This window comes from Mauremys reevesii, linkage group 11 (assembly GCF_016161935.1).
Source record: "Mauremys reevesii isolate NIE-2019 linkage group 11, ASM1616193v1, whole genome shotgun sequence".
Lineage (NCBI taxonomy): Eukaryota > Metazoa > Chordata > Testudines > Geoemydidae > Mauremys > Mauremys reevesii.
Genome location: NC_052633.1, coordinates 28,461,773 through 28,484,454, shown reverse-complemented (window position 1 = coordinate 28,484,454; position 22,682 = coordinate 28,461,773). Strand labels below are relative to the sequence as shown.

General features: G+C 39.9%; 1 long non-coding RNA gene across 2 annotated transcripts in view; it reads left to right on the top strand.

Moving 5' to 3' along the window:
- The window catches only part of LOC120374841, a 178,578-nt gene that overhangs the window by 111,679 nt on the left and 44,217 nt on the right, over positions 1-22,682 (top strand). Inside the window, exon 3 of one of the 2 annotated variants that reach the window (XR_005586282.1) lies at positions 3,077-3,200. This is a non-coding gene — a long non-coding RNA (uncharacterized LOC120374841). Of the gene's footprint in view, positions 1-3,076; positions 3,385-22,682 lie in introns of those variants that run through there. The other variant, XR_005586281.1, reaches the window with a different exon arrangement.

Sequence of the window (22,682 nt, the reverse complement as noted above, 5' to 3'; positions counted from 1 at the left end):
TAACACAGTAGTAATTAATGCACTAAAACAATCAACTTAAACATTTTAAAAAATTGCTCACATAGAGCATATTAAAAAAACTAAAGAAGAAAATGAAAATATATGGATACAATGTTTCTGAACTTATGTTGCAGTTTTTAATCAGAGGGAGGATTTTGAGACTTAGTAACACAAATAACAGGAGAAAAAGTATGGAAATTAAAACCATATCATAATCCCAGCAGATTTAAGTTATTTGTTCCACCACAGCTGTTGCCGCATCAGTTTACCATTTAAAATCCACCTGGTAGAGCTCCATAGAGGTTTCCTTAGTTTTATTAGATATTGTATTTGTCTAGTCTTCAATGAACTAATATGACAAACATGGGTCAATAAAAAAAACACCATTGTAATTCCATTTAGGGTCACCTTGTGATGTGCAGGGTGCACTATGGTATATCTTGGACCTTACTCCATTATATGGAAAAGAATATTTTTCTTCCTTATTGCAGTGACTTTGACAAAATCCTCTACAAAGCTCTTTGTCCTTCTGTAACTACAGAAGCAATAGTTTTTACAGTCTTTAAGACAGACAGGCCTTGATAGGACTGCAGAAAATTGCATTAATATTACATGAATGTATCTACATAACAGGATTGACCTTGTGGTAACTGATTTTCAGAAGTATGGTGCACTCCTAATTCTACTTGAAGTTGCTCAGCACGTTAGATAATCTGACCGCAGGATTACACTGTTGTTAGTACCAGTAATACATGTCCACACTAGACATCCTGTCTGGGTTCAGTTTAACCATGCCAACACTCTAGTCCACGCTTGCAGCATTGCCTCCTGAGTACCTTCAATAATCCCTAAGTACTCAGGAAGCAAGCTGTAGTTTATGGAATACTTATGGGTGTGGAAGGGGATTGTAGAAGAAGGATCAGTCTCTCTTAACTACCTATAAACCAGGACAATTTCTGAGGCATTACACCAGTGATGGTGTGGCATGATTAAGCTTCTTTCTAGACACTATTCTGAGTGAAGTGTGATGCGACTAAGGGTATATCTATACTACCTGCCGGATTGGCAGGTAGTAATTGAGCTATTGAGGATCAATTTATCACGTCTCATCTAGACGCGATAAATTGATCTGTGAATTGATGCCCATACTCCACCTCAGCAGGAGGAGTAAGCAGCGTCAATGGGGGAGCCGCAGCAGTCGACTCGCCTCCGTGAGGACAGCCCCATAAGTTGAACTAAGATACTTCGACTTCAGCTACATGAATACCAGCCCATACAGTTATGTGAAACTTCAGTGAAACACCTGGGGATATAGCATTTTCCTGCATTTGCACTAAACAGTTGTAGGACACTATTAGTAGCAGTAGGACACTTCTAATATCACATAAATGAAACACTAATACTAATGTAAAGAACATACATTAAAAAAACATTGTTATAGAATTTGATTCACTAACTGCATATTAGTTCATATGGAGGTGACAAATGAGATGTGATTCAACTCTCCTAATCTGCCACATTCCACCACTGTAAAACTTTTGGCCTTTTTCATCTCACATAACCCAAATGTTAATATTAAACCATACAGAACATTCAGCTGGAATGTGTCACAAAACCTCTGTGGTAGCTTTTTCTCATGTTCGGCTCTTAGAGCAGGCTAGTGGAGACACTTCAGACTCTCAGTGAATTGAGGGGAAGAGGATGGTATGAAGAGGGTGGATTTTTAGGCATCAAAGAACTTCTATGGGGAAAATGCACAGTCTACAAAAGTGTAGGGCTCTACCTTAGCCAAAGTAGAATCAGATGGCTGGCAAAGAGATTTAACAAGCTTGAGGGATTATTTAAACTGGGGAAAAGCTAATTAGCACTGGACATGACTCTGCTCAGGAAAATGGCTGCTAGAGTGTCTGTAATAGAGAGGTATCCCTGTATCCAGTAAAGGATATGGCAAATTACAACTGAACTGGAAGAGTGGCATGTTGAGGAAACGCTATTAACTGACAGAGTGAGGAAAAAACGTCCCTTGGAGTTGTTTTTTCCATAACTGTCCACTAAGGGGTTTCCTCTGAAAATCTGGTAATGGCCTTGTTAACTGGGTTTGGATCACTAGACTAATGTGGTATGACACATCCTATGTAATCCTACCAGGAGCATTATTCATAGCTAGTGAATAAGCACATATAGTATCCTGCCCAAATTAGAACTGGTGATATTTTGTAATAAAGTGATACTTTTTAATACTCTGACACTATTGTACTATATAACACAAATATTGAACAGTAATTTTTCTGTACTCTAAATGAAAAAATGTACTCATTTCTGCTATGATTTATTAAAAGGTAATTTACTTTGCTATAGTCCATACAAGTCTATGATCTTTTTCTTCCAACAAATCCAAATTAAGAACTATAATCAGAGGGAGTTACTGTATCTTCCTCTATCATGCAAGAAGGAGTTAATTTTTATAGGATGTACTGAATTACAGAAATGAGTTCCAGAAAAATGTAATCTTAGGTCAAATTCAACCCTACTGTGATTCCATTAAGGTCAATAGAGTTACAATAGGGAGGATTTTAATTAATTGTTCTAATGTATTTTGAGCAATACCGGTCCACTTTCCAGATGTGATCAACTAAATAATATGGGCAAATCCTGATTTGGACTAGGGCAAAGTGTTCCCCTATAGCTCTGAGTTCCCAGAAACTATTGTGAATTTATTCATTCACTCCTTTTTGCTGTTGTCTGTCAGTAGTTTTACTGTGTTATAACAGCATATAAAGAGAGACATTTCTATTCTGTTTCCAGAAAAGTGGAGAAAAGTAAGAAATCTGTAAGACCATTTTGTTCAAGGATACCATATTTTTCCACAATTTGTAATGCTGTTTCTGTTCATCTATGCTAATATTTCATTTTGTGTTGAATGTGAAACACTGGTAATTCAGTCTGACAGCAGTGGTGGTTTGAGGCTTTCCAACATCTTGTAAATCTAAGTGGTGTCTAAGTGAAAGTTCAGACCTCTGATGCAATTCTAAGAAGTATGAGTAACCATTTCAATTATTCATTTTCTGCTCTTCAGCCTGCTTCCTGACTTCCATGAAGACCATATGGACAGGGGTCCTTTCTGGTAGCTCTTTCCACCCTCCCTAAACTAGAACATAGTGTGGGAGTTAAGGAAGTCAAGACATCAGCACTAGAAGACAGTAAGTGCAATGTTTTGGAAGATCATAGGGTTTGGAGAAAAGAAACGTGGTCACTGAAGGTGGCACATGAGGGGAGGGACAGTGCTTTTTAAATAGCCTTAGCTTAGCACAGGTCTCTACTGAACTGTAGTGGAGTTGTTTTGTGAACATTTTACATGTGGTTTCTAAAAAAATAAAGTTGTTACACAAGGACAATTTTTCCTCTGAACCCCGTTCTAAGCTCATTTGCTCAATGTAAATCATGATTCACTACACTGATTAAAACCAATGCAAGTGAAATCAGAATCAGGCACGATTTCATTAGGTTTCTTATCAAAACATAATGAAATCATAACATTTTCATCCCTCCCTTGCATGTAAAGAATAAAGTTTTCAAAAGCACTCAGTGCTGGCCTATTTCTCTTCTCACTGAAGTCAGTTGGGTAATTCAATGGGAGCAGAGTTAGGCCAGTGAGAAGCACGTCTGAAAATCCTATCCAAACATACTAACAAAGAGTTATGGCTCTGTTTGTATTAAACTTGATTAATAATAAATATCACAGTAGTGCCTCAGGCCACAGCAAGTACACCTCCCCATTCTTCTAGTCACTATACAAACAGAGCATAGTGGACTGTCTTTGCTCCAAAGAGCATCTAATTAAAGATTATAATAATAGCATTCAGTACTGTGCAAATACCCAGAATCTCTAATTAGGATCAGGCTCTAGTCATGTCCGAACTCATGAAGGCACAGTAAGTGACCCAAAAACCAATGTATATTACCATGATAGAACACACACGTAATACATTTGTGTACATGCATTAGCTATTTGAAGTGTGTGATTATTGCAGCCTTGTTTTGTACTGTATCACACTTTTTAGCAAGTTGTAATAGTCTTCCCTGGGTTTCGCTATCCCAGTAAGTTTAGTCTACTGATTATACCATACTTCTCCCAGTGCGGATAGCGTTCTAGCTCTTAGGAGCAGGGGACTGATTTAAGATATTAATATGCCTATGGCCTCCAGGTTTCATAGATGTTTCCCCTTTTAGGCTACATAAAATGGGACACATAAAAATGGTAAAAAGGGAAATGACTGCCTAGAAAGGAGTACTGAGGAAAGGGATCTGGGGGTCATAGTGGATCACAAGCTAAATATGAGTCAAGAGTGTAACACTGTTGCAAAAAAAGTGAACATCATTCTGGGATGTATTAGCAGGAGTATTGTAAGCAAGACACAAGAAGTAATTCTTCCATTCTACTCCATTCTGATTAGGCCTCGATTGTGGAGTATTGTGTCCAGTTCTAGGTGTCACATTTCAGGAAAGATGTGAACAAATTGGAGAAAGCCAAAAAATATTAAAGGTCTAGAAAATATGATCTCTGAGGGAAGACTGAACAAATTGAGTTTGTTTAGTATGGAAAAGAGAGGACTGAGGGAGGACATAACAGTTTTCAAGTACATAAAAGGTTGTTACAAGGAGGTGGGAGAAAATTGTTCTTCTTAACCTCTGAGAATAGGACAAGAAGCAATGAGTTTAAATTGCAGCAAGAGAGGTTTAGGTTCAACATTAGGAAAAACTTCCTGTCAGGGTGGTTAAGCACTGGAATAAATTGCCTAGGAAGGTTGTAGAATCTCCATCACTGGAGATTTTTAAGAGCAGGTTGGACAAATACCTCTCAGGGATCAAACAACTGTTGAGGTCCCTTCCAGTCCTATGATTCCATAAGCATCAGGAATATATCTGATCATATTTATATTGATGTGGCTGATATTCGTGACAATCCCTCACAAAAAAAAAAAGAAAGAAAAGTTCAGCCTCATGTTCCAGCCCATAACATGAAAACAAAAGAAGAGAAAAGACATTCTGTTAGTCTCAACTCTGAGAACATCAGGCAATGACTCATGTTAGCAAAAAGACTGCCAGCACAGCTGGATGAGCACAAATTGCATGTACAATAGTGCAGTGGGATTTTTTTTAAATTGTCTTTCCTTTAGAAATGTTCTCTGAGAACAGGGTATGCCCTGTTACAATGTGAAAACACAGGGGAAAATGGCTTGAAAGAGAGAGAAATGAAAATGTGTGGTATACTTATAAAATGCAACCTCCTATGATGGAAATGCCTCACTACAAAAATATTGATGTATCCCATGATCTGAGAGAGCAGTTTGACATGATAAATTTGTTAGCGCTTAATTTGGGCCCTAAACCTGCAGAGTGATTTAATGAGGATGCACCTTTATGCCTACACAAATCACTTTGCATGATTAGGACCGGAGTGTTTAAGAAATGAAAATTTTTTAGTCTGCTGGGCCTTGGGTTTTCTTTCATTTGCTATTCAATGGGAAAACAATGCAGATCTGTTAGACATTTCACAAAAAAATCAGGATATTGGAATGTCTTGAAAAAGGAGAGAGAGGGGCTGTTTAGACTACTCGAGAGTTTGAAATGAAGAACCCAAAGTATGTGACATTAGAAATGTTACACACCTCTGACTTCTCTACAGTAGCTGTACCAGAGCTGAATGAATGAATAAATAAATAAATCAGAGACTACTGAGAAAACACCTTGGATGATGCAACTTCTTTGATGTGTACAAAATCTATGCAAGGACACATTGGCTTTCAGTTACAGTATTAAAGAAGTGCAGCCTTTTTATCTCATTCACAGTGAAAATGATATCACTTTCTCAACAAATAAATGTTGATTACCTTTTTTTAAATGGCTGTATGGATTTCAGCAACTATCCAATGGTACTGATTTCATTGATTTGTAGTAATTTTAATGTTCTTAGTGTAATAAGAAGTTAATATTATTTAAAGCCTGAACACAGTTCTGCAGGTTTCCAGTAAGAGCCTGTTTTGTTACTATCAGTAGAAACACCACATTGACTCAGTGAGAGAACTGCCTAAGGATTTGTTAAAATAGACCATGCAATCAACTGTAGATAGTTTTAAGCAAGTGGTCCCTGTGTTCATGTAGCTTATGATTTGTGAAAGCTATGAAACCTCAGTAACATATTACTGTCACTAACCTGCTAGTTTGGTATAGAACATACCCAAGTGCTGGATGATTTCAGTTTATTTTCAAAAACAAACTACAGTTCTCTAGTTTTGCCCCTTCAGATCAAAGTCAGTGACATCAAGATGACTGAAAATGCTGGTATACATCCAAAAGGGAAGATGTTAAGATGGAATAGCACAATATGATGCAAGTTTCTCCACGCAGACCTGACGCAAAAATTAAATTGCATGATTTAAAGAAGTCTAGCAAGAAAAATGTAAATGATTATTCCGGCAAGTGTTTGTATAGAGATGAATGTAGAAAATGGAGACATCTTTGGTTGAAATCATGTCTGTAACCAAAAATAAAAAAAAGTGTACATGCTGACAAGAACATAGACTGAAATAAGATCTGAAGTTCTGGCATACAAACTATGTTGTCAGTGCCAGTCTGTGTGGAAAAAGTCATGCAAACAAATGTGGAACAAGAAGAACAACAGCTGCATTTTCTGAGCTAGGAGAACAACTGAGTTTCAACTCTGAAACATTTAAGGAGTAAAAGAAACACTAACAAGGCTAACTAGGCCAATTCTAGAGTCTTGAGGGATGAAGAGATTTTGTGAGCTGCACAGAATAAGTCTTTGTTCATCAATCTAACACTCACAGTGAAGAGGAAGAAAAATTATATATAATCTTTCCATGAGAATATGCAACAAATAAAATGCTCTGAGGAGTTTTAATCTATCTGAGGTATGAAACTTCTGCTGCTTAGAGAGTATTGAATGTGAATGAAGGACTTAAAAAAAATTGAAAAAAGGAACCAAGTTCCTACAGTGGATTTCTACATTGCTTAATAAAGTGTTTTGAATTGCTACCATACTGGATTTGAAATGAGTTGCATGTATTGAATGAGTAAGAAAGCTGCAGTGCTTGATTGCTGACAGTCATTTAGCATAGGTTTATTGCATAATGTTTTTGGATTGAGCGGTCCACAATTTATTAAAAAAAAAATTGCCTTAGATAAATTGAGTACTACTCTGAACCTGCCCCAAAGTCAATAGAAAGGCTGACATTAACTTTCATAGGCTCTGGATCAGGTCCTGAATGTGGCAGATTATCAGAAAACTATTTAAAAAAAAAGTAACTTGGTCAAAAAGAAAAATTTGACTTCATTAGAAGTTTTGTTTCAAACCTCTAAAAATCAAGCCTCTTTTATTTAGGTGTTCAATTATGAGACCTGCTCAGAACTTTTTTTTTTTAACAAAATGAAATTTCATCAAAATGTGCAATTTTGTCAAAACCCAAAATATTTCATGGCAATATTTGGGAGGAGGTTGGGGGGGATAGTTTTGGTTCAGGGGAGGGGAGAAGTTTTTAGTCTGGGATGAAAATTTCCTTCTTTGAATTGATAGATCCGGAACTTAAAGCTGGGTCTCCCAGCCCTGTGCCCATACCATCAGGCTGCATTTCTCTATCTGAAATTTCAGCACCGCTTCTCAAACCAAAAACCTGACAATTTGGTTTGAAAATGTCCATTTTTGACTCAAGTCTCTTTTCACAAAAAAGTTCTAAATGTTTTGGTTTTGTTCCAATGTGGAGCTAAAACAAATTTTGAATCCTCAAAAGCTGCCATGAACCAAAATCATCATCCTCCCATCCGCACTACTGACTAGGCATACGAGCTTGAAAATTTTAGCCGTTCTGTTTAAAAATGTGGCCTTTTGTGACATTGCTTGTGCTGTGGAAAGCACCAAATGGGACTCGAGTCCTTCCCCCCGCCACCTCAACTTAAAGCCAAAATTACTTTGTGTGGTTTCCCCAATACAATAGAAGGTGTGATGGGCCATCTTAATTATCACTTCAAAAAGTTTTTTTTTCCTCCTGCTGATGATAGCTCATCTCAATTGATTAGACTTTTCCTGTTGTTATGCATACTTCCACCTTTTCATGTTCTCTGTATGTATAAATATCTCCTGTCTGTGTGTTCCATTCTATGCATCCGAAGAAGTGAGCTGTAGCTCACGAAAGCGCATGCTAAAATAAATTTGTTAGTCTTTAAGGTGCCACAAGTACTCCTGTTCTTTTTGCGGATACAGACTAACACGGCTGCTACTCTGAAACCTTCTTGTTACCTAGTATGCCATTGTTACTAGACAATCACTGTGTGCTCAAATGAACTCTCACAGGAAAACGATAAAAGACTAAAATACCCTATTACCTGTGGGTTAACCCTTTTCACAAAGCAGTCACTCTGTTTGACATATCAGCCCTCATTCTCAAAGGAAACTTGCACACTTTCAAAAGACAAGCCTGGGAGCTTAAATTCATAACTCTGCTAGACACTAAAAATGGACTAAACAGAGATACTGGATTTATTGCTTTTATTATAACAATCTGTAACCCACTGTAACCCACGAGCGGTCTGTCCCTGATACAAGGGGCAAGAGCGAGGACTAGGTAGTTTGTGCCACATTGAGAGACTAAGGGTCTGAGAGACAGAGATGGTGGAGAAACGAGACTTGTATTGGAGGGCCTGGGTGGCTCGGCTTGCCGAGCAGCAGAGTGAGGTGCTCTGGCTGCTGCGGGGGTGGGCACCCAGACCATATAGGAGACCAGGCACCCAGGACGGGAGGCCAGGGCCTGGGTCTAGCAAATGTTACGCCTGTGGGCGAAAGGGCCACTTCAGGAGGGAGTGTTCCTACTGGGAGAGGGCAGAGAGGCCCCACCCAGAGACAGTGCCTCCTGTGAGGGTAACAGGGGGGCCCCCAGCTTGTTTGGTCTGTGGGGATCAGGGACACCTAAGGAGAGAGTGCTCCTACAGGGATCCCAAGGTCCGGGCCAGCCCTGAAGGAAGGGCTAGGGCCCAAACAAGCAGGACTAGGGCCGTGGCAGGGGGAAGGCACCGAGGGTGCTTCCACTGCCACACCAAGGGCCACCTAAAGAGGCATTGCCCCCTGAGGCAGAGAGGGGGAGTGTCAGAAGCTAAGGCTCGGTCTGGGACTAGCCGCCAGGAAGGGGTAGTGCAGGCTGAGGCTCCCAGAGAGAAGGGGGCTGGGGTAGAGAGGCCCCACCTTAACTAGGGAACCCACACAGGGGCCAAGAGGGCCGAGGTGGGAACCCAAATGGATGTGGGAACCCACGTAGGACCAGAGAGGTCTACGGTGGGGACCCAGACAATTGAAGAAGGAAGCAGGTGGCTCCAGTTGGTGTAGGGCCTGCACTTTGAAAGAGATTCCCTGAGGGCCCAGTTGCAAGGAGCACAGGAGCGATAGGGAATTCCCCCCACCCCAAGAGGGTTCTTAAGGGGGAGGGTGTGTAGTGGGGCAGACTGCCCCACTCCCTGTGAGAATGGGCTGTGGCAGGCCAGGGCGCCTGCGCAGACAGGGAGCCAATCAGAAAAGGGCTTATGGGGAGCCAATCAGGGCTCAGTTTGGAGACAGCCAATCAGGGCCAGGCTCAGAAGTATATAAAGGCTGCCCAGAGCAGGAGCAGTCAGTCTGTCCCAGGCCTTTGAGAGGGGAAGGTCTGTCTCCAAGGGTGGAGACTAGCACCGCAGACAGTGCAGTGCTGGCCAGGGCTCGGGGAGGCTAGAGAGCTTGAGCCCATAGCCGCCAAACTGCAGGCCCTGAAGGGAAGGGCCTAGTGGGTGCAAGGGGCCGTAGGGGAAGCGGCCCAGGGAAGCAGACAGAGGAGGGGAGAGAAGGAGGACAGCGAGACTGCTGCCAGAGGGTCCCTGGGCCGGGGCCCAGAGTAGAGGGCGGGCCTGGGTCGCCTCCGTCCCCGCCTTGCAGTTCACTCAGCCAATGGCCGTAGGGAGCAGCCATTATACTACGCCAGATCCCTGACAAGAGGGATTGGACTCAAAGGGTGTGGTTGGACATGGTGGCTGGGGTGTAGGACTGCTGATCACCGATCCCTGGAAGGGGGTGCGGATGGACTAAGGGGCACTGCCAGAGGGCAGTGGCCTTGAAGAGGACACCGCTGAGCAGGCAGCAACATGGGTCTAGAGACAGCAACAGAGGGCAGAATGATGGACGGGACACCATCAGGAGGGGGTGCTCCACTGGGCAGAGCTAATTCCCAGAGTCACCAGCAGGAGGAGCCAGGTGGTGAGTCCCACCCCGTTACACCCACTAACCCTCTCTTTTTGTCCTATGACTGGAGAGGTGTTAATGGGCCACTCTACCTTGAATGCTCCCTTACAATATGTGCTAACTACGTATGCTAAATAAACTGTTCCACCTTGCATTTAGCTATGATGCTTACAGTACCTTTCCTAGACCTAAAGAAGAGCTCTGTGTGGCTCAAAAACTTCTCTCACTATCAGAAGTTGGTCCAATAAAAGATATTATCTGACCCATCTTGTCTCTCCAATATCCTGTGGCTATATGGCTACACCTGCACAACATACTGTTGCCACAAGCAGACATTCAAGTCTTTTGTCCTTCATTTATAGATTTTTGGGAAGAGTAATTCCATCCACTGTAGGAACTACTGGGAGAAATTATATGGCTAATAGAACAGGAGTACTTGTGGCACCTTTGAGACTAACACATTTATTTGAGCATAACCTTTCATGGGCTACAGCTCACTTCTTTGGATGCATAGAATGGAACATATACTGAGGAGATATATATACACATACAGAGAGCATGAAAAGGTGGGAGTTGTCTTACCAACTCTGAGAGGCCAATTAAATAAGAGAAAAAAATATATGGCTAATGTTGTTCTGTTTATTCATACATCTTAAAGTCAATGGGTGAAATCCTGCCCCATTTAAGTCAATGGAACTTTTGCCACTGACTTCAGTGGGCTAGGAGTTCTCTCTATAAATGTGACTGTTTTAGAAGCCTTTTTGAAAACACTTTGTAGTCACTTTGTGTCTGACATCCTTCTGAGCATCCATCCACTGTCTGTCCTTAACACAGCTCTATTGTCAAGGAGGACTAAATAGGGCTATTGTAACCTAAACACTTGACAGTCCAAGAGCTCATGTGTGAGTTTATACATGTACCTAAAATCCATAGCTTTTAACACTTTTTCCGTTAGGGTTTAAATAGCGAAAACGCTAGTGAAAAAATAATAAAATAATTGCATGGGAAAAAAACACAAATGTTTTGGTCAAACAGGACAATGGTAATATATGTATCTTGTAACCTTCAACCTCTTTTTAGACATAAACAAAACAAAACAAAAAAATGAGAAATGGAAGAAAATACAAGAAAAAAGAGACATGTTTGCATATCTTGAAATACGTACTGACCGTCCTAGTCCCAACATTGTTTTAGGCATCAGTTCAAAAAATGGTTCCCATGTCCTGAGGGTTCTTAATGCTTGTTCCATAGGAGAATGAGAGAGTAAATATTACACAGATAAAAATGTAACCATTGTTATCCTAAATGTAGAGGCCCAAAAGGAATTCCCTGCAAGACCATACATTTTCTGGCAATTAATATTGAAAACAAAAGTGATCGGGCCATGATTATCTTCCTACATGAAGTGAACGTATATCCCCCCAGTGAGAAAGGCAGTATAATCAGAAAATAATTTGTTTACATAATTCCTGTTTGCATAAAACAGATTCATATTTTTAAGACACCATCCATGGTTTTTGAAGGATGTAGGTTCCGCCTCAGAATTTGTATTGCAATTCCTGTGTGCACACTCAGTACAGGAAAGCACATGCTATAGATCAGGGGTCGGCAACCTTTACTATCAAAAGAGCCATTTTGCCCCCTCTTCCACTAAAGAAAAATAGTCTGGAGCCGCAAAACATAACACTGCTTATAAACTTTTAAAAGTTTTAATCTTTTTTTAATTTTACCTGTTACAACAACAGAATACAACAAACAGAAGTGCAGTGTGCATGTGTAGGCCTACTTTCAAATAAATTAAACACTGAACTATGCAGGACTTTTTGAGTCCTTCCCGTATTTGTGTAAAATTAAAATAAAACGTAGCCCACTTTAATATAAAAAAACATATAGTTGCAGCTTAGCAGTTTTAAAAAAGTAAACATAAAATTAGGAACGTTTTTTGACAAGTCCATTTCAGTGTGCTCTCATCCTCTTCGGGTTTCTTTCTCGGCCAGCAATCAACCGAAGCACCTGAACATACAATAAAAAACTATATCAGCTCCAGGTCTGAAATAAATGTTTTTTTCTGAATAATAATAGCCTATTAAATGCTAGTGTTCTCACCTGTTTAATGTGAATTCTGTTTCTGAAGCTCGATGCTGATCTTCCCTATGTCGGGGCTGTAAGATGTGACTTTGATCTTCACACAGGACTGTAGGCTCTCATTTGTGAGGCGGGAGCGATATTTGGACTTTATGAAGTTCATGCTCGAGAAAACTTGCTCGCATAAGTATGTTGAGCCAAAGATGGACAGGACTCCAAATGCATACTTTTCCATGTTCATATACGTGTCGGGAATGGCACTCCATGTTTCAAAAACAAGTTTGTCGGGTTTGGGGAGGTTTTCAATATCATTCCATTTGTGCTCTTTAGCGAGAGTGGCCTTCTGACGGGCGACTTCTTCAAGATCCGCTGTCAGGCTTTTGAACTTGGATACCCATAAGTCTTTATCCGCTATGTCGGCCAGTTCAATTTCAAGATCGGGCTGACTTATCCCTGTGAATGCGGATATGTTCAGCAGGGATGGGTCGATGTCCAGCGGTGTGACAGGGAAGGACAGAGTGTTTTTTTCCTTTCTGAACTCGCTGAATCTTTCTCCAAATGCAGCTTGCATTGCCATAATTGCACGGTGTAAATAATCACAATTTATGTGATTGTTCTCTTCTTTGAACTCTCTCAGGGAGGGGAAGTGAGAGAGTGTACCTCTCTGTATATCTCTGGCAAACACTGTCATCTTGCGCTCAAACGCCAGAACATCCTCCAGCAACTGCAGGGCCGTGCTTCCCTTTCCCTGGAGATTTTTATTCAGCGTGTTTAAGTGACTTGTCATATCCACCATGAAATAAAACTTTTCCAGCCAATTGAGGTCTCCCAGTTCGGGATAGCTGAGGCCTTTGCTTTCCAAGAAGGTTTTCACATGTTCCAGACAAGCAGCGTTGCTTCAGCACGTCTCCCTTGACAGCCACCGAACTCTGTTGTGCAGCAGGAGATCCAAATATGCGCTCTTGACTTCATCTAACCATGAACAAAACTGTCGGTGGTTTAACCCGTTTGCAATTATTTTGTTCACTATCTTAATAACGAGGTTCATCACTTCCACACATTCAGGGGGGAATGTTTGAGCGCACAGTGCTTCTTGGTGCAAGATGCAGTGAAACATCATCAGCTCTCGATCCAGCGACTTTTGAAGTAAATTCACAAAGCCCTTCTGTGCTCCTCTCATACTGGGTGCACCATCAGTAGACACTGACACCAGGTGAGTGGTGTTTATTCCTTTGGCTTTTAGACAACTCAAAACAGCCTCACAAATGTCCTGTCCCCGCGTTTGGCCCTTTAGCGGTATGAGTTCAATCAGTTCTTCCTGCGGCCCATCAGAGTTCACATATCTGCATAACAGTGCTGTCTGCTCAATATCGTTTACATCACTTGACTCATCACAGGCAATTGAATATGCTTGAGCTGAATTGATGTCATCAATTTGCTTACTGGTGATGTTTGTTGCCATTTTAATGGTCCTGTCCTTGACGGTCTTTGCAGAGAGAGGCATTTCTTTAATTTTCTGAATAATTTCCTGTTTGTTTTTGAATTCGGAGAATAGATGCTCTGATATTTTTATGAACGATTATTTCATGTATTCTCCATCTGTGAACGGCTTCCCCCTCCTTATGATCTCATGAGCTGCCACAAAACTAGCAGCTGTAGTTGAGTTTGGAGAGTTGATCCACTTCTTGAAAGTATGTTTGCTCTGCTCAACTTTCCGTAGTAGTTCCGAAATCGCTCTCTTTCGCCCATCTTCAGTTGGGTACTTTTCAGAAAATGCTGAGTGCTTGTTTTGAAAATGTCTTTCAACGTTACATTTTTTGTTGTTTACTAATTTCTCACCACATATCAAGCACACAGGTAAGCCAGCGTCGTTGGCAGTGAAGGCAAAGGAATCTGTCCATGCAGAATTAAACTATCTATTTTCTTCTGAGATTTTTCTTTTTTGGGATGTATTCATGGTTAGCTTACCGCGGGGGTCACACACTCAAGAAGCCGCCTGCAGGTAAAGGCGAGGGCTATAGACGTGGATGTGATGCATATTTTAATTGACAAATTATAAAAACGTTTTAAAAATTCTATGTTAAAGTATCACCTCGAACTCCAAGATAACTGTGCAACAAAATAAACAAAAATAAAATAATATATAAATAAAAATTAAATTAATAAATAACCGTTATTCGTTTTTTTTCTTTTGTCAAGGCCGAAGGGAGCCACAACAAGGAGGCTGAAGAGCCACATGCGGCTCCGGAGCCGCGGGTTGCAGACCCCTGCTATAGATAGAATAACACTAACTGAAGCTGGGGCACAATCCTTGTGTTGTGCCATTTGGCACAGGCATTGGATGTGTTATGTTGGTAATCTGCCTTCCTGGTGAACTGGGAGAATATGTTTTTGATGCCATTTTTTGCCCACTGGCACACCTAGCGAATAGGAACAGTAAGGAATATGAATTGCCTACGAACTTGTGATGCAGGTTTCGTCACTATAATACCTTGCCTTGAGTATACATTTAGAACTGTTCTGTGATGAGAACCCATATAACATTTTTGATCAGGTGGCTGTATGGCTCAGTGATCAGTAAATATCTGTCAGCCAGAATGTCATAAATGATGACACATGGTACAGTACGAGATGAATGCTATATTTCTAGTTGTACCATCTTTTGGTTGAGAGGAAATATTAAAACTGAAGCCCCATCTACTTGTTTTAGATGACCATCAGTGTGGACAGTTGAGATTACATGTGTCTTTGCAAAAATGAATAGGACTAATTTAATAACTGCCCATCTCACTAAAGCAGGCTTTAATGTGTAAAGTTGCTTATGAACTTCTGCATGTAAAGTGGTTTTGGCTGCTAGTCATTGAATGGCTGTGTGAATTTCTATCTATCCATTCTGAGCCATCTTCATTTTATTTGTAGACAGAACTTGGACATAACAGGAACAGTTCTTGCTGCCTATCATCCAGTGTAGCTTTAATACTGTTTAAAACTTGAAGGTTTATGCAGCAGTAAGTAATTTCTTGTTACCCAAAGCGATAAAATATGATCACATTTACATTGCGTGAACAAATACTAATAAAACAGTGTTTAAACCATGGAAGTTGCCATCCCAAACCAATTTCTGTATCAATCCTTGGCCCACATACACAATACATTCTGTCAGAACATTTTAATGGTATTTCAATACTAATCGATAAGCAAAATTAGGCAAAAGGCAATAGTGTATTACGGTATAGAAATGTGCTATGCTAAAAATTGAAAGCAGCTGCTGCGACCCTTTAATTGTATCAAACTAATTAAATTAAAAGTTTAGAAACTGCATTAATAGATGAAGTGGGAATATAGCACACAAGGGGGGAAATGTTTAATTTTTAAGTTTAGGACCTGGATTCAACTCCCTTTTAAGGACTTACATGCAATGAGCACGACAGGTTGGCCTGCAGCAGACAGGTGTCTGCATTTCAAAGAATTTGGGATCTTTGGCAATCTTTGCTAAAATGGAACCTACTGCTAAGCTGGTGCTGGAACTTGAACTATCTTCCACCTCTTGAGAGTTGATTCCGTCCTCTTGCCCAGGAGGAAGTATTTATCAGGGCAGCTTGTAACCCACCTCCTTGATGATACCTGTCCGTTTAGTAGGGACTTTCAGGGAAAATCCTTCTCATGTTAATCATGGTCCCACTGAAGTTACTGGGATAGTTTCCATTGCTATCACTCCATTCGCTTCCATGAACACATGTATCCATGCCAAATCTTTGCAAAAAGGGGACAAAAATGTAATATGAAACCTTGTTGTAATTGGCAATGTGTTCTACTTAAATAGATTTGATAAGGTTTTTCAAAATAGATTTTCTCATAACTTGACCAGACCATGGTTGCTATGCAATTGTCTCAATCAAATTATGTAAAGTCTTGCAGCAACTTATTCACCCTTCTGCAGTTTAATGAGCCTCTCTGGAAACTTGCCTGTGTGAGAGGGGGGCCATACATGTTAAAGCAAGGGGAGAAAAGGGAGAGACTTAAACAGCTGATGGGTGAGTTATATATACCCTCCTTTCAGTTTTTGGATGGGGGAAAAAAGGATCCATAAAAGACTATGTCCTCAGGCAACTTTAAATCTACATGATTAGCACTTACTCAACAGACCAAGGGAAGACACTCGCTGGCTTTGGCAGCACTAGCAGGATGACATTTTCACATGGATGAAGTGCACTAAATAAATCACTTACATCGGGTACAAACATTTGAAGATCAGGAATATCAGACCATTGAAGTCAATGGGAGTTTTGTCACTGACTTAGACAAAGGCCGTATGTGTATCTTCTCACTTCACTTTTTCTTCAGACATGCTTATGATATTCTTCAGAGTCTAAGCTTAAAATCTATATAGATAGATAGCCCTTCTGGTTGTGAAGATAAACCTCACTGTGAATCTGTACTCACTTAAATAAGATGGGCTCGGGTAGAGTCAATGGAGATACTCTAGATTACCATTGGCATAATGAAGAACAGCATCTGGCTGATGATAAATACAGTATTTGATTTTCCATCTTTGTGGTTTTTTTATGATATGTGGTATTCATTTAAACAATAGATATGGTTATATCACAACCTCTTGTTTTTACCTGGTAATAACTTTTTACAAAATCTTCTTTTTGTAATGAAACTTTCCATGCTTGACCTCAGTCCCTAGGTGTTTTTTCTTTAAACAAACAAACAAACAAAAAAGGTAATCCAAGGCACAGTTGAGATATGGAAAACTAAACAGTACATTCTAACAGCTTTAAAAAAAGAAAAGGAAAGGAAAAAAGAATGTGGCCAGTGCTGGTCTTCCAAGAAGGAGAGGTATTTTGCTAAATTTAGGGCCCAGTTCTGACTTTGGCTGCAAGCAGACCCAATAACTTCATGTAACTGAGGAAATATTTGACCTAAAACATCTACTTCTCCTTTTAACTACTCTGGCATAAATCAGGAGTGAGTCCATTTAAGTCAGTGGAGTAAAACTGCTATAAAACTGCTAAAAGACAGAAGAGAATCAGAGCCATATACGGGCACTTTTTTTCCCCTTCTCTTTAATTTACTTTTTTCCTTTAAAAAAACAAAAACCCAACCCTGATTTTTTTAAGGTCTCAGATTCAACATTTCCCACTGATTTCATCTGGAGTTGAGGATGTTCATTACATCTGAAAATCAGGCCCTTCTCATACACAAAAAACCCCCACATCAATGCAACAGTAAGATTTCATATTTCAATAAACAAGTCAGACAATGAAAAATTAACGTTCTCGTAGAGTATTGCCATTAACTTACCTACTTTGCGCATACTATACTAGATTCTGCTCTGACTTAATTCTACAGAATTGTTACCACCAATTTAGATGGGAGCAGGATTACTCCAACTGTACATCTTTAGGAATACAATTAAAAATTAGCTTGTATTCAAAAACATACTCATAATATGGCTACATTTATGTATGTTTGTTTGTATCCCAGTAGTGCCTAAAGGCCCCACTCAAGGAAGGGTTTCCACTGTGTTAGATTTTGTACAAACATAGCATATAACACAGTCTTGCCCAGAAGTGCTTACATACCATACATAAAAACCTTAACTTTCTCATGGCTGTGTGCCAGCAGAGGCAGTTAAACATGCCCTACACTCTTCTCTTTGAGTGTAATCCATCTTCTGTAAAGAAGGTACTCGGGACCAGGTTGTTGTAACACTTACCTTGGTATAGCATTGGTGTAAATTGGAGGGGAATCAGGACTCTGTAACCTTAATCTTTTTTGATTAAGGGTGAAAATCTGCCCTTTCTCCATGTAATGGCATGAGTGTGTGCTTTGTAGAGTCTTCGATTTATTTCAATTGTTAGTCGCCTGTAGGAAAACAATTTGGAAAAAACAATCGTAAGGAGAGGGATCTTTCTGAGAGGATGTGAGCCATGATCATTCTGATATCTTGTTTAAGGGAGTTCAGTAGCTATGGGCCAGATCTATTTCCCTGAGTCTGTGGTGCAGTTATCTCCAGTGTCTATGACAAACGAAAGTGCGGTGAAAGATTTTGGTCTTGGCAAACTCTGAGATCACTGGCATTGGTTCAGGACCTCGTATTGGACGGAGAGCCAGAGCAATGTGTGGAGCACTTGGCTGATGTGTTACTTGGTGTTAGTGATGTAACTCTTGTGTTAGTCTTAAGATGGCTTGCTGCATGTCGTCTAAATCGGGAGCTTCTTCATGACATTTTCATTCACCCCTTAGCTACAGTGTATGGTTGCAAAGTTGAGCCTGGAGGTGCCAAGCACATAGGTCATTTGAGGCCAGGTCTGCCTTTTGAAGGGCAGTAAGCTGACATGAAGGAATGTAGCCTGCTCACTAGCCAAAGATATGAAAGGCATTCTGGCTACTGATGTTGTTTTGATGACTTGGAGCAGTGAAGATTCCAGAAGGACCCCAAGCCTATTCATGGTATTGACGATCAAAGCAGAGATGCCTTTGATTTAAGAGTGATGTGGTTTGGGTCATTTCTTAAAATTATTTTCTTCTTCTCACCACTGTCACCTCCATCTTCTTTGGATTTGGAGTTCTGTAGCTGCTTGTCTTGGCTGGATGAAGGTGGTGGTGATGTCAGCATTTATGAAAGTAGCATCGAGTTGGGTATCATCTGTGGGTTGTTTCTTGATTTGGGTGTATTTTGAATTAAGAAAATTTGTTACATTTTTATATGCAGTTAAAATAAATGTTAAGAGCAGGGCCAAGTAACATAGCTTATAAAAATAAACCGACTGCAAAAATTCCATAGCTCTGACATAAAGATTCCCACGGGTTTACCCTAAAACCCTTGAGAATTCTGTTCTGTCTGTATATAGGGCTCTACTGAAGCTGAATCATCAGTTGTCTGTCTGGATATCTACAGAGTAATTGTCTGTTTGCAACCCCCTATGTCATCTCCTTTCTGTATGAGGTTCTTGGGCAAATTTTACAAGGTTATGCATAAATACTAGAGCTGATTTTAAAAAAATCTTTGTCAGCATTTCTTTGTCACAGGAAATTCCAGCATTTCAACATTTTGTTTTCATCCCTAGCTAAGTCTGAGTTATCAAGTTTACAGTTCAAGATCCTGCATTTCTCTTGTATGTTTTATTGGCACTGCAGACATTGATATGCTTGAGATGTTATCACCTGTTAGGGGGGAAAACACAGGAACTTGAAATCAGAATTTGGCAGGACACATTTGTGTAATTTGTAAGCATATACATATTTCTAATTTGCTATCTTAGACTGTTTTCTCTTTAATTCATATAAAAAATGTCTATGCAGTTCACTCTTGTATAGCAATGTGTGGGGAGTAGGCAAGCTATAAACCCCGCTAAAGATTAAAAACTCTGCTGTGCGTTATGATTTATAAATCCACAAGAGGAGGTAATTCATTAGTACTTTAAAGCAGGAACACATTAATTGTGTCAACTGGCTCTTTGAAGTCCTGTTTCTAGTTATTTCAAATAGCTCCTGAAATATATAACAGGATCAATCAAAATGTTATCATATAATAATATCCTGCATTCCAGAGTCACAATTAATCAGGGGAATGTGGTCCTTTGATAGTCAGTGATAAATGCTGCATGTGCATTGATGGAAACCTGGAATCCCAAGATCTGCTTCCAGTTCTGAACAAAACATATGCAAAAATTCCATAAAAAATATTTCAAAGAGGTTCAATAAACAGCATGTACACAATTGTGAAAAGCCCCTAAAAATGTATTTGTATTTAATGTTCACTTAAATGCTGCGAAATCCTTGCTAATCAAAACACATGTTCTGTCAGATTTACATTGTGACTCTTAAAGAGTGAAAGCAGAGATAATCTATGAGGAAAGTAACAAAATATTTGGTTATATTAAATGTACACATTACATGAGAGTCATGGGTACAGATAAATGATCCTTATTTCTGAGGACAAGGAGCTTGAATCTGATGTAGTATGACACAGGAAGCCAGTGGAGGGATTCAAGAAAGAGGGGAAGTCAAAGTGGTAGGAGTGGTAAGAAAGGAAGGTGACTTTTGCAACTACATTTTGGACAGACTACAAGGAGTAGAGGTGAGATGCAGTACATCCGCGCAGGAGAAGCTCACAGAAATCAGAATGAACAATGGCCGCCTTGCAGTCAATGGTTTAAAAGCAGGCAATGTGGGAAAAGGGTAGATTTTGGAGATATTAAAGAAGATGCTACTAGATATGGTGTAAGAAAAGAACAGTCAAGGATTACATCACGATTATGGTCCTGGTGATTAGGAAGAATAGTGGAGTATCAATGGAGATAGAGAAAGATGGGCATAGGTGGAGGTGGACACAGAATAAGATATAAATTCAATGTCAGAGGGAATCAGTTAGTCAGGAGATGAAGATGTCAGAGCGACAGCTAGAAATGCATGGCTAGACAGATGGCATTTTGGAAGCATTGGTGGAGCAGTGGTAGTTGTGTCACTATAGGACGGGGTAGGCAACCTATGGCATGTGTGCCGAAGGCGGCACACAAGCTGATTTTCAGTGGCACTCACACTACCCAGGTCCTGGCCACCAGTCCGGGGGGCTCTGCATTTTAATTTAATTTTAAATGAAGCTTCTTAAAACATTTTTAAAACCTTATTTACTTTACATACAACGATAGTTTAGTTATATATTATAGACTTATAGAAAGAGACCTTCTAAAAATGTTTAAATGTATTACTGGCATGCAAAACCTTAAATTAGACTGAATAAATGAAGACTCGGCACACCACTTCTGAAAGGTTGCCGACCTCTGCTATAGGAGATAAGGTGAGAGAGAAGGCCTATCTCCCCTAAATTCAATGGCAAAGCCCCCATTGACTCCAGTGGTGTTGGATCAAGCTTAGAGAGAAAACAGAATGAGACTGAGGAACATCAATAGATAAAAACAGAGAAGAATGCCCAGATCCCACTGTGATAGTAAAAATGCATGTAATAATCAGAAGTGAACCTTAGCATTTATAGGTGGACTTGCAAAATATTGTTTCTAATATACCTAATGCTCTTTTGCACAGGTTGTTGCACAGCTGCATAGTTACCATATGTGGCGTAAAATGCTAGATCTATTTAAAATAAATCCATCCAGTATAATTATGTTTTTCCCCATGAAATATACAAACAGTCTAAACAGCAAATTGTTATTACTATTATCCGTTAAACATTGTAAAACCACATTGTTCCTTCATAGGCAGGAAAATATTTCAGTGACTAACTGTGGTTGTCTTCCCTCTGGATCACCTCATTTATCTTGTGAGCTAGTCTCTTTATGGTAATGAAAATTACTGCGAGCTGCTTCTCAACCCAAGTGAGGAAGGTGACTAGCGCTTGTGTTTTCCACTAACTCTGCAGGGAATTCAGCTTCTTGGCTCAGGCTTTCCCCTTTGATGTAATGAGTTGTCTACAAAATGGTAACTGCATTAACAACTGTTTCCCAGCATGGAGATATTGTGTGTTGTATGCTGTGAATTTGTTTGGTAACCTAGAGATAATTTACAATAGGAGTGGTAGAAAAAGGAAAGGTAAAGTAAAGGTATTTGGAATAGTTTGAGTTGTTTTGTGTCTTGCATTCTGTGCAGAGTGGCTCTATCATCATATCATCTGAAACTTCTTTTGTAAATTTACTTCTACATTTGAATTCTCTTCGACATGCTTAGAATGTCATCTCTGATCCAGTCTGCCATGTGGTCTGCCCTTTTACAAAAAAAACCTTCAAAAATAGACTCCAAAGAGAGAGTGCTGAACTTGAATTAATATGCAAATTAGATACGGTTAACTTTAGGTTTGAACAGAGACTGGGAATAATTGGGCCATTACACTAATTGAATTTATTTCCCCATGTTAAGTATCCTCACACCTTCTATGGGTCATCTCCATTATCACTTCAAAAGTTTTTTTCTCCTGCTGATGATAGCTCATCTCAATTGACTGGCCTCTTACAGTTTGTATGGCTACTTCCACCTTTTCATGTTCTCTGTATGTATAAATATCTTCTTGCTGTATGTTCCAGTCTATGCATCCGATGAAGTGGGCTGTAGCCCACGAAAGCTTATGCTCAAATAAATGTGTTAGTCTCTAAGGTGCCACAAGTACTCCTGTTCTTTTTGCGGATACAGACTAACACGGCTGCTACTCTGAAACCGATTATTAATAAATGCTCCCAAGTGAGAAGTCAGTGGATTTGTATGGGCTGCCAATAGGGGTAGAATGTGGTCCTAAAAATCCATCAAAAATTGTGGAATATACACACTCAGATTTCCTGCTTTCCACTAGATCACTTCC